Source organism: Stomoxys calcitrans, chromosome 2, assembly GCF_963082655.1.
Source record: "Stomoxys calcitrans chromosome 2, idStoCalc2.1, whole genome shotgun sequence".
Classification (NCBI taxonomy): Eukaryota; Metazoa; Arthropoda; class Insecta; order Diptera; family Muscidae; genus Stomoxys; species Stomoxys calcitrans.
The window spans coordinates 24,571,196-24,583,314 of record NC_081553.1 but is presented as its reverse complement, the minus strand read 5'-3'; positions in this window follow the sequence as shown (position 1 = coordinate 24,583,314).

Genomic DNA, 12,119 nt, shown 5'->3' with positions numbered 1-12,119 from the left:
AGTGTATGACCACCTTTCAGAAATGTACTTTTTGAAGGGTCAGATACCGATTTCAGGCACAAGAATGACAAATATACGCAAAAACGTCTTGCTCGTTTAGTAGTGGCGGATTGAAAAACAAACAGGTAATTCTTTCTGTAAATCCAGAAGAACGAGGGATATGAGGCCAGCGAGTCAAAAATATCAATCACAACACCAATTTCTTAAGCCCGGGTCTCGTGGGTGCTTTTTGTAAAATAATCCATATACAAACGAGAACCTTCTAAACAATGAGGTCCGATTCGCAAAACACACTCAAAACCGATAACTTAGTGCTTGAATACTAAAAGATTTTTCGGCAAATGTAGGCGTCTTAAAACAATTTTTTTCTTTTAAGGGTTTGGACAATGTAATTATAAGGCGGTTCCAAAGATTGTGTATGAAAAGCTAAAAAATATTTCTGATTGGATGAGTCTTGAGATCTGGAGCTGGGTCAGAAATGTAAAATTTCCGGTTTCAAACGATTCTTTCCCAATAACTTTATATACGCGGGTCAAACAAATTTTCATAAAAATCAAATTTGCACGGGTCAAACATACAAAATACACAGGGTCAGGCCAAAATGGAGATTTCTCTAGCAGCACCCAATATATTTCGTTGGCTTGTCGCGCCAAAAACGAAAAAACAATCTTGTACTCACTTTGTAATTTTGTTATGTGTGTGTGTATTATGTGAGGGTATACGCCTGCGTGTGTGTAAGGTGACGCTCTGTCTGTCCACTTGTTGGCGCTTATGTGCCTGCTTCCTTACCGTTGTAACGGAATTTTATTTCTGGCAAAGTCTTTAGAGTTCCTTATGTAGAACTGCGAGTTATTGCTTTTGTGTATGTTTCTTTTTTTTGTACCGACACCGGACGCGTGTTTAATTGGTTTTGCACTAAATTTTGCTCACAATGTTTTTCGCTCTAGCTTTGTTATTATTTTATTGTTAATATTTTTGTATGTTTAATTTGAACCCACATTCAAATATATGTACATAAATTTTCTTTATTTAGCACTCATTCAGTTTAAAATTTTCTTTGGTAAGTATAATTGATTTTTTGTTGTTTTTTTTTTGCACAAAATGAAACTTTGTTAGGGTTAATTATTAAGTATTGAATTTCACCAGGTAAGCTCACGGTTTTTGATAGGGTAAGTATCACAGGTTTAATAGGTAAGTAAATTTATATATTTCTCTTTTTTTCCGTGTAGTAGGTAAGTAGCACCGATTTTCACCAAGTACATATGTATTTTTCCTTTTGTTTGAATTGTTTAAAATTTATTTAAAAATTTACCAAAAAAATCGCTTCTGGACTAAATCACTTTGGACTCCGTACATTCGTTTTACCAACAAATTCACTTTTTCGGTTCGAAGGACCATAATGTTCTGTGACAAACCTTTTGCTCCTTGTATTTATGTTGCCTTCTAGATTGACAAGAGGTAGATTTAAACTTCACCTTCCAGTTTTATTGTTGCCAAAAATTCAAAAGAAATTTCACTTAGGTTAAGTAACAATTTGTGCAATACTAATTTTAAGGTAGGTTTTAGGCTTCATATATTTAACCTGATTTCGGTAAGTATTTTAAGCATGTAATTTTAGGTAGATAATTTTAGGTAAATAACTTTAGATAAGTACAAAAAATTCACAATTTTAGGTTTATTAACAATGTGCAATATAGCTTTAAGTAGTTCAAATTTGTAGCAAATATTTTGGTTGATTAAATATTTTTCACTTTGTCTAGTTCTTTATGTGTTTTATTTTAACTTATGTACTTCTACTTTTCCTTATGTTCATTTCTATTTACTTTTCTTGGGTTCACTGCACTTTAACTTTTTTTATATATGCATGTATGTATGTACGTATGTTATTGTCACGGGGGAGCTATCGAGGCGAACGATTAGATGAACAGAAAAACATCAAAAACATGATTGCAATTGATGACACCAGCAGCCTCTGCTTGCCATTGGAATTCAGCGAAAAATAACAACAAAGCACCTGTAGCCAGTGGCCGCCCGCACATGCATATGTGCGTGTGTGTAAGTGCATATAATGGATGGTCCGCTAGCTACAGTGCTGAAAATTAGATTATGACTACAGTCGACAGTAAAAGTTTAGGACTATCCTAAACACAGTGTTTAACGTGATATAGCTGCTGATTAATCTTCTATTGCTAAAATTTTTGGCTGATTGGGAACAAATTTTGTGCATAAGGTACACTCGTGCCCTTCAACTAAATTCATGTTTGTAAATTTTTACTAGAATTCAAACGGGTGGCAGGTTCCCAAGATTCGGACCGTTCAAACTCACCACACTTTTACTTATTTTTAGCCAACTGTAAACACTTTAACACCCAAGGCTACCATTTTAAATAGTATTTTTATGCTTTGCATCTACTATAAAAATTGTTTAAGTCTCTTAATTAGCAATTCCTTTTACACAGCTCATGAAACATTTATAAATATTGTTTTAATATGAATTTCAATTTGGCAGTGTAAACACTTGACGTTTGTCATCCATCCCTTAGGAGAGCAGCATAATCACCCACTTTTGGGCCGGACGACAGCCGCGAAAGTGTCATTCAAGACGCTTTTTGCTAATCAGATGGCCATTAGTAGAACAAGACTAGAATGTAGAATGTAGACGGAAAAGATGTCATATTCCTTAGAGTTTTGAATTTTTTCTTTGCTCTCTGTTGGTCCTTTCATTTCAATTTATGAGGCGAGTATACGCTTTAAGGTGTTACATTTAATTAAAATGTCAGGGCGAAGGAGAAGGGTGGGGGGGGGGAAGTTAGCTGGGAAGCAAGGTAGTGGGAATCAGGTGTCATTAGCTTGCAAAAAGTTAAGTGCTTTTTGTTTTCTTTTTTTTTTTTGCGAATCAAATTCGCAAATGAAACATTTTTGCTATTCAGGGCTGTTGCTTAACACCAGCCTTGCTTAAGAAAATAAACAAAAATCACAAAGCAAACATCAATGAATGGCAATAAGTGATTGAATGAATTAGGATTTTGCATTAGCCTTTTAAAACGCTGACATACGCAGCGCGGCATTTAAACCAATGAAATCCAAATCCAAATCAAAGTAAATAAAAACGAATGACTCCTCACATCCTTACGAGAATACAATTGCCTTAAAATATACATGTCGGCTGTGGGATGATGAGTTTGGATGGCATTACCTTCAAAACTCAGGTGACATTCATCAGCGCCCACATGCTTCTCTGTCATTTCCTGTGAATTTATCACCTTAAGTGGTAGTTGTAAAAACTCCATGCTACCGTTCACATTGGCTCTTAGTTGTCGTCGTTTGTTTGTTTTTTAATGAGCTGCATTAGCATAAAACCTTTTAATCGCAAATTGAAGTTGTCAAAATTTATTAAGCGCATTTGCATTTCCATGTTCCACCTTGGAAACTGATTCACAAACATTATTTTGGGATTTCCTAATGGCAAATGGTGGAATATGCCAAAATGCCAAAATATCATACCGAATGTGTGCAAAACCCCATCCCATCCCATTCCCACCTTCTGGTGCTGCCGCTCTTTCTTTGTGCGTTAGCAAGGGTGCTAGGTAAGGGGGATGTGTAGCTGTCTCCGGGTAATATAAAGCGGTCCTTTCTGATTTCTGGATAATCATGCATATTTATGAACAATTAGCTTAATACACTTTTCATTTCCATCGAAAGTATACACAAATGATAACATGCACACATGCCAACAACCAAAAATAACCACAAAATTCGTTGGGACAGAGAACGAAACAGTGGTTTCAAAGAAATACTTCATTCTCAATACTCTATGTGTAAAATTTTAGTAAAAATGGGTAAAAAGTCCGGCTTTTATGAGCCCAATACCACAAATGAGGAGATTGGTATATATGGCAGCTATATCCTTCCATCTATGGGAAATTTTCGATGGTGATGGGTACACATTACGGTGATGATTTTTTAACTTTTTAAATCGGGCAATAAAATTGCCTTTTATGGGCCCTGAACCCTATATCGAGAGATCGGTCTATATGGCAGCTATATCCAAATTTGAACCGATCTAAGCCATATTACAGAAAGATGTCGAGTGGCCTAACTTAAGTCACTGTCCCAAATTTCGACGACATCGGACAATAAATTCGCCTTTTATGGGTTCAAAACCTTAAATCGAGAGATATGTCTATATGGCAGCTATATCCAAATCTTAACCGATTTGAGCCAAGTTAAAGAAAGATTTCAAAGGCGCTAACACAAATCACTGTCCCAAATTTCGGCGAAATCGGACACCCCTTCTTACTTCCTTTCAGTATTAGCCTCGTCCTCTAACGATCCGGATTTTCCCCGTCCTACCGACTGTTTCGTTGTTCCCACGCCCTTAAATCGGACTGCGTCGACCCGAAAGGGTTAACCAAGTTTATCGACGGCAGTTATCTGGTTTTCGATGCCAAATCCTTTGCCATTCCATTCCTCCTTACTCCGTTATGGCCCGGCACCGAAACCATGCGATTCAGAGAAGGCGTTAATCTCCTTCTTACACTGCAAGACTGTTCGTGAACTTACCCTCCTGGTTGTTATTGCCCTTATGGCTAGAGATGGGCGATGGGTAAATATCCAAAAGTATTTACCCGGTAAATTGGGTATATACCCGGGTATTTACCCATTTATATATTGGGTTGCCCAAAAAGTAATTGCGGATTTTTTAAAAGAAATGCATTTTTAATAAAATTTAGAATGAACTTTTTTTACATTTTTTTTCTAAAGCAAGCTAAAAGTAACAGCTGATAACTGACAGAAGAAAGAATGCAATTACAGAGTCACAAGCTGTGAAAAAATTTGTCAACGCCGACTATATGAAAAATCCGCAATTACTTTTTGGGCAACCCAATACAAAAGCTGGATATGTATAATTTTGCATATATCTTGGATATAAAAACATTTTTCAAAAATTTTTTGATATAGAGTATTGTATAGAATATTGTGTAGAGTATCTGGCCCACATTCCCTAAATGCCCCAATCTAGACGTTATTCAACAAAAAGCTTTAGAAGGGTACCGGAACTCGCTGTGCCAAATTTCATTGAAATAGGATGAAAATGCTCATTTTATAGGCTCGTTACACAACAACGGGAGATCGGTCTATATGGCAGCTTTATCCAAATATGACCGATCTGTACCACATTTGACAGGAATGATTGGAGCAGAACACACTGTGCCAAATTTCATCGAATTCGGGTAATAAATGGATCTTTTGTGGCCTCAATACCCTACATCGGGAGATCGGGTGTTCGGTCTAAGGTCAGCTATATCCACATATAGTCCGATCTGAACTTAACTTCAGAGAAATGCATGGGGGTGTACCAGAACTCACTGTGCCAAATTTCGGATGGAAAACCCAATCCAAATCGGATGAAAAATGACCAATTTATTGCCTCAAGACTTTATGTCTGGAGATCGATCTATATAGCGGCTATATATAACTTAAATCCGATCTCTAAAAACCCATCTCTACTTATGGCCATTTTACTGTCCGTAGAGATGTTCACACTCGACGTCCTCGCCCTAACTCCCCTTCAACATTGAGGTACATACTTAAATTCTATACAAGCCCTTAACAGCACAAAAAATCTTCCCGAAAAGCACTCGTAAGCCTTCTTTAGTATTTTCGGGTAAATGCCAACCGGTTCGGGTGACATGTAAGGTCCAAAAGAATGATATCCCTTCGCCATATCAGCCGCATCACCATACTTAGTAATAATCAAATCGATTTCCACCTCCCTAAGCTCAAAGCCCAAACAATTGCAATAGAGTCTCCCTAGGGAACTCGGCCCATTCCCCAACCGGCTTCTGCAGGTTTTCAGTAAATGAAGAATCTTTGGCCATTAGCTTCCGTACTCTTCAGGTGTATATTTAAGAGTTCCTCTATCAACCCGACATAGTCCTCCTTTTTGGGCTATCTAAGGACCTTTTTGTACCCTCCACCATAGGATGGGTGTATACTAATTTCGTCATTCTGTTTGTAACACCTCGAAATATGCGTCTAAGACCCCATATAGTATATATATTCTCGATAGTGGTGACAATTTAAGTCGATCTAGCCATGTCTGTCCGTCCGTCTGTCCATCCGAAAGCACGCTAACTTTCGAAGGAGTAAAGCTAGCCGCTTGAAATTTTGCACAAATACTTTTTATCAGTGTAGGTATTGTAAATGGGCCAAATCGGTCCATGTTTTGATATAGCTGCCATATAAACCGATCTTGGGTTTTGACTTCTTGAGCCTCTAGAAGGCGCAATTCTTATCCGATTTTATTGAAATTTGGCACGTAGTGTTTTGGTAGCACTTCCAACAACAACATGAAGTATGGTTTACATCGGTCCATGTTTTTATATAGCTGTCATATAAACCGATCTTGGATCTTGACTTCTTGAGCCTCTAGAAGACGCAATTCTTATCCGATTTTATTGAAATTTTGCACGTAGTGTTTTGGTATCACTTCCAATAACTACGCTAAGTATGGTTCAAATCGGTCCATGGTTTGATATAGCTGCCATATAAACCGATTTTGGGTCTTGACTTCTTGAGCCCCTAGAGGGCGCAATTCTCGTTCGATTTTATTGAAATTTTGCACGTAGTGTTTTGATATCACTTCCAACAACTACGCTAAATATGGTTTACATCGGTCCATGTTTTTATATAGCCGCCATATAACCCTTCCTTGGGTCTTGACTTCTTGAGCCTCTAGAGGGGGCAATTCTCATCCGATTTGACTGAAATTTTGCACGTAGCGTTTTGGTATGACTTCCAATAACAACGATAAGTATGGTTTAAATCGTTCCATGTTTTGATATAGCTGCCATATAAACCGATCTGGGATGACTTCTTGAACCTCTAGAGGGCGCAATTCTTATTCGATTTGGCTGAAATATTTTGTACAACGGCTTCTCTCATGACCTTCAACATACGTGTCTAATATGGTCTGAATCGATCAATAGCTTGATACAGCTCCCATATAACCCTATCTCCCGATTTTGCTTCTTGAGCCCCTACAGGGCACAATTCTTATCAGAATGAACTGAAATATTACACAATGACTTCTACAATGTTCAGCATTCATTTATGGTCCGAATCGGACTATAACTTGATATAGCTCCAATAGCATAACAGTTCTTATTCGATGTTCTATGTTTGTCTAAAAGGAGATACCGCGCATAGAACTCGACAAATTCGATCCATGGTGGAGGGTATATAGCTCGCTCGATAGCTTAGCTCGCTCTTACTTGTTATAAATTCTATACTTATCCTTATAAGCTTTTCCCCTAAATCCATGTCACCAGTGAAAGACAGAAGCCATCTCTTTTGTCTAACTTCAGTTGGTATTGACTAGTTATAAAAACTTGTGATTTTGTATGAACACGTTCTTCAATATCTTACCAAAACACTGTATTTTCGTTTTCATTTCAGCTATGAATTAGCATTTAAACATAAATTTAAATGCGATGAAAGGGCATCATTGAATCGGTCCGCAGGCTCACCCCTTTTCTCCAAAGGGCCAACAACGATGGCATACATTCATCCAACCGTCATATACACGCACACATAGGAAATAATGCGTGGGCTGGCCAACAGAAAGACTCGCCAATGATGATTTGTGCAATAGCATTAATGTGTGTGTAAACGCTTTAAGCTAGCGCACGTGTGTGTGTGTGTATGAATTCGGGTTTGATTTGGTAACTTGGTTGGTTTTATAGTTGGAGGGGTGATTTGTAAAACCCTTATCAAAATATTTGAATGTGATTTTTTAATGCTCACAAGCAGACCATTACACACACACACATACACACTCAAACATACACATGCGTGCATTTGTAATGTTCTTTTAGTTACAAAAATATATATTAAAGTATAAAAGGTAATGGGTCGTAATCAGCTTAACTTTTTTTTTCGATTTCTCTACCTCCCCAAAAAGAAGACCAACAAACCAAAAAATATGATATGAAGGACTTAATACCGGATGCAAGAAGGTATTGTTGTGGTGGGGCATTAGGCATTTTAAGTTGGCCTGCCCAAAAAAAACGGGCGCTTCGAGCTAGCGGTGAGCATATGTTATTCTTGTCATCGACATGAGCCCCCAGGAAAACGAGCAAAAATGAGACAAGAGGTGAGTTGTGATGGTTTGACCTCTGCTTAAAAACGCAACTACATATATATAAACATATGTTAGTCAGTATACCAATGTGGTTATGTTTGTATGTAGTAGGAACGCATATGTAAATTTTTTTTTTATCAGTTTTATTAATTTCCCACAAAAAAGAGAGGATGAAGAAAAAAAAAATTAATTTGCATGACGATGAAACATCATTGGGGGGAAAAAAAGGCTTAGCTCTAGTCCTGTTAGCTGGGCAAGGGGGTTGCAAAGTAGCCATACACAAAAGGGATTTTGTTATTGTATCCATTGTCCGTTTCAATTAAATAGGACCACAATTCTATTTAAAAAAAAAAATAATCATATTCCATTAACTATCCCAACGAAAGGATTGACCACAAATGAAGAGCATATGGAGGTTTGTGCCCTTTTGTAGCAATATTTTGGTTCACCTCTATGGCAAGCCATTAAAAAAATAACACAATAATGTTAAAATATTCAATTCACTTTCATTAAAATTTTAACAAGAATACATAACACAACAATAGCTTTGAGACCATTAATGGGGGGATACATAACAGTTAATTGGGAATAGGAAAAAATTCAATAACATTGTTCTGAATGTTCAATTAATTCTATATATTAAAGAAAGTTCCCAGAAAAATGTGGTCTATGAAGCCAAAAAGGCATTGGTACTGCTTCCTATAAGGCTTAGCATATATTCCGCACGTATATTGAGGGATTTTATAAACCTTACAGTTGTAAATTTCAGAAAAATTAGGTAATAAAGGACGACTTTTTAAAGAGCAATAGGAAAGTTTTTCAAAAAAAAAAAAAAAAAAAAAAAACAGGAAAAGTGTGCTAAGTTCGGCCGGATCGAATCTTGGCAACCCATCACCAGGGATTCTGTTAAAATATGGGAGCTATATAATGTTCTTGACCGATTTGGACGTACTTGGCACAGTTGTAGGGAGTCATAATAGAACACCACATGCAAAAATTCAGCAAAATCGGATAAGAATTGCGGCTTCAAGGCATTTTAGAAGACAAATCAGGAGATCGAATTGCGGCTTCTAGGCACTCAAGAAGACAAATCGGGAGATTTGGACCGTACTTGGCACAGTTGTAGGGAGTCATAATAGAACACCACATGCAAAAATTCAACAAAATCGGATAAGAATTGGGGCTTCAAGGCACTTTAGAAGACAAATCAGGAGATCGAATTGCGGCTTCTAGGCACTCAAGAAGACAAATCGGGAGATCGGTTATATTTGAGCTATGTGAGCAGGAGCAGTTGTTGGAAGTCATAACAAAACACAATGTGCAAAATTTCACCCAATTCGGGTGAAATTTGGGGCTTCCGGGGGCTCAAGAAGTCAAATCGGGAGATCGGTATATATTGGATCTATATCCAAATCTGAGCCGTTGTGGCCAATTTACAATCCCTAACGACCTACATCAATATAAAGTATCTGCGCAAAATTTCAAGCGGTTAGCTCTACGCGTTCGACCGCCATCGTGATTTCGACAGACTGATGGACGTGGCAAGTTCAACTCAGTTCAACATGACTAGTTCAACCCAGAATGTAGAGACGGTCAAGAATATATACACCTTATGGGGTCCCAGATCAATATTTCGAGTTGTTACAATTGAATGACTAGATAGTATACCCCAGTCCTATGGTGGTGGGTATAAAAACACATAAAATTCAGAAAAATGCATGAAATCTTTATTTGAATCGATAGTACGGTTCATCTAATTTAATATTTGAAGATTCTTTCATGCAAACGTTGACCGTGGCTGCGCCTCAACTTGCCCATTCGCTTAGTACAATTTTGGCATACTCTTTTCAACATTTCGGCCGGTAGCTCATGAATAAATTCTTCAATGTTGTCTTCCAATGCGTTAATTGAAGCGGGCTTGTCTGTATAGACAAGAGCTTTAACATAGCCCCACAAAAAATTATCAAAAGGCGTTAAATCGCACGATCTAGGCGGTCAATTGGCCGGTTCCGAACGTGAAATAAAATGTTCACCGAACTCGCTTCTCAATAAGTCCATGTGGCATGTGTCAAGTCAAGTTCTTGCATTTTGGACAACAAAAAGTTGGATATCATCACTCGATAGCGCTCATCATTCACAGTAACGTTACGTTTCGCATCAATACTGTAGAAGTACGGTCCAATGATGTCACCAGCCCATAAACCGCATCAAACTGTGAATTTTTCTGGATGCATTGGTAGCTCATGCAATGCTTCTGGCTGATCTTCACTCCAAAATTGACAATTTTGCTTATTAACGTACCCATTGACCTAAAAATGAGCTTCGTCGCTCATGAACTTTCTTAACAGAGCACGAATTTTCTGGTTTGCCTCTAAAAAAAAAAATTGGGGTAACTACGAGCAGCTAAACTTTTTTGAATCATGTTAAGGGGCGAAGAGCATGTTTTGAAAATATGGAGGGGGTTATTTTGGTTATATCTTTTTATACCCTCCACCATAGGATGGGGGTATACTAATTTCGTCATTCTGTTTGTAACACCTCGAAATAGGCGTCTGAGACCCCATAAGGTGTATATATTCTTGATCGTCATCTCATTTTAAGTCGATGTAGCTATGACCGTCCGGCCGTGTGTAAAGCTAGCCGCTTGAAAATTTACACAAATACTTCTTATTAGTGTAGGTTGGTTGGGATTGTAAATGGGCCAAATCGTTTGATGTTTTGATATGGCTGCCAAATAAACCGATCTTGGGTCTTGACTTCTTGAGCCTCTAGAGCGCACAATTCTTGTCCGATTTGACTGAAATTTTGCTCGTAGTTTTCTGTTATCACTTCCAACATCTGCACTAAATATGGTTCAAATCGGTCCATGTTTTCATATAGCTGCCATATAAGCCGATCTTCTTGAGCCTCTAGAGGGCTCAATTCTTATCCGATTTGACTGAAATTTTGGTATGATTGAAATCGGTTTATAATTTGGTATAGCTGTCATATAAACCGATCTTGGATCTTGACTTCTTGAGCTGCGAGAGGGCGCAATTCTCATCCGATTTGGCTGAAACTTCGCATGAGGTGTTTCGGAATGACCACCAATATCGGTGCCAAGTATGGCGTACATCGGTACGTAACCTGTTATAGCTGCCATATAAACCGATCTGGGACCTTAACCTCCTGAGCCTCTGGAGGTCCCAATTCTCATCTGATTTGGTTGAAATTTTGTACAACGGCTTCTCTCATGACCTTCAACATACGTGTTTTATATGGTCTGAATCGATCAATAGCTTGATACAGCTCCCATATAAACCTATCTCCCGATTGTGCTTTTTGAGCCCCTACAAGGCGCAATTCTTATTCGAATGAACTGGAATATTACACAATGACTTCTACAATGTTCAGCATTCATTTATGGACCGAATCGGACTATAACTTGATATAGCTCCAATAGCAAAACAGTTCTTATTCAATATTCTATGTTTGTCTAAAAAGAGATACCACGCATAGAACTCGACAAATGCGATCAATGGTGGAGGGTATATAAGATTCGGCCCAGCCGAACTTAGCACGCTCTTACTTGTTTTTTCTTAAATTTACTTAAAAGAAATGTTAATTTTATTTTTTAACCTTTTCAAATCCTCTAAATTGTATTGTACCGTGTTGGCTTCCTGAATGATGATGTATTACTATACGAGTACATCATCATTCAGGAAACAAAAACCAAAAAAAAAAAACTAAATCATTGAAACATTTTTGTTTCTCATCACACATCACATGCAACAAATCTTGCCATTTGAAATTTTCCAAAAAATTATGTTCGTAACTACATTTGTTTTCAATTTGCGCACCAAAACGAACACAACCAGAAACAATAATCAGCAAAAAAAGGATGAATCTCTATTGAAACCAAGCGTTTGCTTGCTTTTACACCCACACGCTTAAAAGGCAAACGTCATGTACATGACTACGCGAAATTTTGAAA